This window comes from Mustela putorius, unplaced genomic scaffold (assembly GCF_011764305.1).
Source record: "Mustela putorius furo isolate JIRA1106 unplaced genomic scaffold, ASM1176430v1.1 tig00003899_pilon_pilon_pilon, whole genome shotgun sequence".
Taxonomy (NCBI): Eukaryota; Metazoa; Chordata; class Mammalia; order Carnivora; family Mustelidae; genus Mustela; species Mustela putorius.
This window is the reverse complement of record NW_025422048.1, coordinates 9,822,942-9,828,245: the sequence shown is the minus strand read 5'-3', so window position 1 is coordinate 9,828,245 and position 5,304 is coordinate 9,822,942.

Here is a 5,304-nt window from a genome sequence, read left to right as displayed (position 1 = left end):
AGAGAAACACTTAACCGGCTGAGCCACCCAGGCACCCCAACACTGGGTCTTTTAATCCATGATAATGGTAGATCCGGGGGTGCCTGCTTGGCTCAGTTGGTAGAGTATGCAACTCTTGATCTCAGGGTATTAAGTTTGAGACCCACATTGGATATAGAGATTGTGTAAACATAAAATCTTTTTTAAAAAATGGTGTATCTTTCCATTCACTTTATATTTATCAATTACCTCATTAGTGTTTTGGAGTTTTCACTGTAGGACAGTTATGTTTTCTTTAAATTCATTACTAGATACTTAAATTTTTAAATACTCTCCTTATTGACATTTTTATTTTTTCCTAATCAATTGATATTTACTATATAGGAATACCATTGTTTTCTTATCAATATTGACCTTGCACTTGGCATCATTTCCAAATTCTCCTACTAATTCTAAGAATTTGTCTGAAGATAGGATTCTTTCTTCATACATACATAATCACATCACCTGCAAAAATTATGACTTATTTCTTCCTTTCAAATGCTTATGCAATTTATTTATTTTCCTTGTGTTTTTTGCACTGGCTATGACCCTCAATAAAATGTTAAATGAAACTAGAGATAAGAACATTTTGTTTTAGTCCTAATATCACAATGGAGCATTAAAATCACAGGAGGTATTACGTTTGATATGCATTTTTACTTTTTTCTGTAGACACTCTTTTCAGATTAAGGAAATTCCCTTATATTCCTGGATTTATAAGAATTGTTAACATGTATTGGCTTTGACTTTTATCAAATATTTTTTCCTGCATCTATAGATATTTTTCTCATTTTCTGTTAACATTGTAAATTAAATAGGTAAACAACACGTAGTTCTAGAATAAAACCTATAGGTTCCTATATATTATCTTCTTTATTAGAAGACTAATCTGGTACTATTTTGCTTATGATATTAAATCTGTTTTCCTAAGATATAATGACACAATTTCTTTTCTAGTAATATCCTTGTCAAATGTCGGTACTAAGCTTATTCTAGACTTACAAAAAGAGTCGGCAAATATTCCCTTGGCCTATATCCTCTGGAAGTGTTTGTATAAAGCAGTTTTTTTTTTTTTTAATTTCTTATCTAATCATTTGAAAGAGTTCACTAATGAAGCCATATGGGATTGAGCTTTAGTTTGTGGGAATATTTTTAATAACAAGTCCAATGTCTGTAGAAATTCAAATTTCTCATTTCTTTTTACATCTTATTTAGGAAATTGTGTGCATGGTTTAAGAATCTGTCCATTTTAAAACGATGCAGCCATCAAAAGAAATGAAATCTTGCCATTTGCGACAATGTGGATGGAACTAGAGGGTATTATGCTGAGCGAAATAAGTCAATCAGAGAAAGACAACTATCATATGATTTCCCTGAAATGAGGAAGTGGTGATGCAATGTGGGGGGCTTGGGGGGAGGAAAAGAATCAATGAAACAAGATGGGATCGGAAGGGAGACAAACCATAAGAGACTCTTAATCTCACAAAACAAACTGAGGGTTGCTGGGGGGAGTGGGGTTAGGAGAAGGGGGGTGGGGTTATGGACATTGGAGAGGGTATGTGCTATGGTGAGTGCTATGGAGTGTGTAAGCCTGGCGATTCACAGACCTGTACCCCTGGGGCTAAAAATACATTATAGGTTTATAAAAAATAAAAAATTAAAAAAAAAAGAATCTGTCCATTTTGTCTAAAATTCAAAAGTATAAAATTCAAAAGTATTCAAAAGTATAAATCAAAAAGTATCTAAAATTCAAAAAATATTAGTCCCAGTATCTTCGTATCATCTTGTATACTCCTTTATCTTTATTATTTAATACTTTCTGCTTTCATTAGATTTCATTTGCAGTGACCTGCCTAACTTCTTGACATGGATACTTAGATATTTTATTTTCAGCCTTTGTCCTCTCTAATAGATGCATGTATTAGTTTCCTATTGTTGCTCTAACAAATTATCACAAGCACAGCGGTTGAAAACAACACAAATTTAATCCTGATCAAGTGTTCACAATTACCCCTTTTCACTCCCTGCTCTGCCCTGACCCCTCAGGCACCTGAACTTTGGCTTTTCCCCAGCCCTCAACAAACCTGAACATACAGATCATGCCCCCTTTATCCGCTGAGGAACAGCTACACAGGGCAACCCACACCCAAACCCTCTCAACTCCCAGCTCTCTTTGTTTGCTGCTTACCCCTCCGTGTGAAAGAGAAGCCTTTCTGTGTTTGATCCTGAGATACCTGGATATTTCTGCGATTGGAAGCTTCTCCCTATTGCGATAGTCCTTCTGAATGAAGTCTTTTCTTATCTAATTATCTAAGTGTAGATTTGTTTTGTTTGACAGTTTTGGGTGTCATGACTTAAATCCAGTGCTGTCTACCGGGCATTTATGCCAGGTTCTCAGACCCTCTGTATCCTTCCTGGTTGGGGAAATCAGGTTCACAAGTTAAATTCCAAGTCCTTAGCCAGTGTTCAAGACATTTGTTGGAACACGTAGTGGGCTACTTTGATTTTATTAAATGGGGGTTCTTCCTGGTATTGTCCTGCTTACTTCCTGGACAGTTTTGGGGGGCTTTGTTGAAGGGGAGCTTTAATACATGATTCTACATTGAGCAAGACTGATTTCACGGCTGTTTTGTGAGGTCCCTTGTGTTTGAGTATTAACCTAATCCCATGGGGGATTCTCCCTTCAAAAGGCATGTCACTCTGCTCTTCCACTGTATCAGCACATCTATTCCAGTGTCTCCAAAAATGGCAAAATTTCACAAAGGATAATCTGGAACTTCAAGAGCCTGTTTGTGAAATGGTCTCTATAATCAAGCTGGCCCCTTTCAGGCCTTCTCATCAACCCTCTTCCTCTTTTAACACTCCTTAACCTTCCCTTTAGCTACCTTGAATCTTTTGATCTGTCTTTATTCAATATCCCCACCTCCTCTACCCTCAATCCACTCTGACCATAGCTTTCTTTTCGCACCCCAGCCCCTCAACTCCCAATAGGCATTAGAAATCCGTCTCTCTACCCCCATCATGGGCTCTTGAGGTCTTCAGAGACACTAAAGGCCACCACCTAAAGATAAAATCACTTAAAACTGGAAATATTGTATAATGCACCCCCTCAGATGTGCCCCAGACACACAGAGCTGCTTGGTGTCTCCTCAGTTCCTCACCCCAAATTCGGTCCACAGTCTCTGCAAGACTACACCCCGGAGGAAAAAATCCTGCTATCCTCCACAAATGTGGTTGTGAATGCTTTCGCCATATTGAGCAGGTGAGCTCAACCTGCCCCATCAGCCAGAAACACAATCCTACTAAATTACAGAAGGCCAAAATGAGAGTCAATATTTTTATATAAACCAGTGAGTTTTGTTATCTCTTTGTGAAAGCTATAAACTATTTGTATCTATCTGTATGTTTATGTTTCTGTGAATGTATATTAAAACTCTCAGAAGTGGGGGTGCCTGGGTGGCTCAGTAGGTTAAAGCCTCTGCCTTTGGCTCAGGTCGTGATCCCAGGGTCCTGGGATGGAGCCCCACATCGGGCTCTCTGCTCCACAGGGAGCCTGCTTCCCCCTCTCTCTCTGCCTGCTTCTCTGCCTACTTGTGATCTCTGTCAAAAAAATAAATAAAATCTTTAAAAAAAAAACTCTCAGAAGTGGAAAAAACTGAACTTCTAATATTTCCATGTTATTAAAAGAAGCATTCTGGGGGGCCTTGCTGGCTCAGTCAGTACAGCATATGACTCTTGATCTTGGGGTTGCAGGTTGGAGCCCCACACTGGGTATAGAAATTACTTAAAAAAATAAAATCTTAAAAAAAACTCTAAAACATTTTCATAAAAATTAAACCAAATGTTTTAAGAATTCCAGTTCACAAAATTTAGGTATATAGTTGGCAAATAAGGCTAGTTTAGTATTGTTAGTTTAATAAAAACACCAACGTCTTTGGGGCGCCTGGGTGGCTCAATTGGTTAAGCAACTGTCTTGGGCTCACTAGGATTCTGGGATCAAGTCTCATATCAGGCTCAGGGAACCTGCTTCTCCCTCTCCCTCTGCCACTCCCCCTGCTTGTGCTCTTCCACTCTCTCTGCCAAATAAATAGGGGTGCCTGGGTGGCTTAGTTGTTGAGCGTCTGCCTTTGACTCAGATCATGATCCCAGGCCCTGGGATCGAGTCCCTCATAGGGCTCCCTGCTTGGCGGGGAGCCTGCTTTTCCCTCTCCCACTCGCCCTGCTGTGTTCCCTCTCTGGCTGTCTCTGTCAAATAAATATATAAATATAATCTTACAGAGAGAAAAAAAAAAGCTGGGTTACTAACATTAAATTGATATATTTTCATTATAGTTGTGCTTATTCTTTCTTTTCTAAAAAAAATGTATGTATGTATGTATTTGACAGAGAGAGACACAGTGAGAGAGGGAACACAAGCAGGGGCAGCGGAAGAGGGAGAAAGAGACTCGCCACTGCACGGAGCCCGATGCAGGGCTCGATCCAGGGCCCTGAGATCACTACCTGAGCGGAAGGCAGACACTTAAATGAATGAATCGCCCAAGCACCCCAGACTTATTCTTCCTGAACTTAATTCAGGTTTAATGATCAAATAAGTTAGCATTTCATCTACTAGATATTTATGATAATGAAAAATATAAATTTGTGTTTAAATAAACGGACTCATTCTTCTGACAAAATTTATTTCAATAGCAATTATGTTTAATGTCTGCTTAAAAAGGTTTTGAGTATCATATTGGAAACTTACCTTTAGATTTATGCTAAATTAAGTTAAATATTATATATTACTAAATACTTATACCATTTCTTTTTTTTAAAGTTTTCATCTTTTATAAACATATATTTTTATCCCTAGGGGTACAGTTCTGTGAATCACCAGGTTTACACTTCACAGCACTCACCAAAGCACATACCCTCCCCAATGTCCATAACCCCACCCCCCTTCTCCCAACACTCCTCCCCCCCCCCCCGCCCCCCGCAACCCTCAGTTTGTTTTGTGAGATTAAGAGTCACTTATGGTTTGTCTCCCTCCCAATCCCATCTTGTTTCATTGATTCTTCTCCTACCCACTTAAGCCCCCATGTTGCATCACCACTTACTTACACCATTTCTAAGATAAAATACTGAAACATGAACTACTCAGAATAAGTTTAAATTTATATAACTTTTTGTTTTATATGGTATAGAGAGGCTACACATATTTGGATCTGTTAATAAACATGTTCTTTCTGCCACATTGAAAGAGTATACTGCAAGGAAGTATATACTTTTAAAAACTATGAGTAA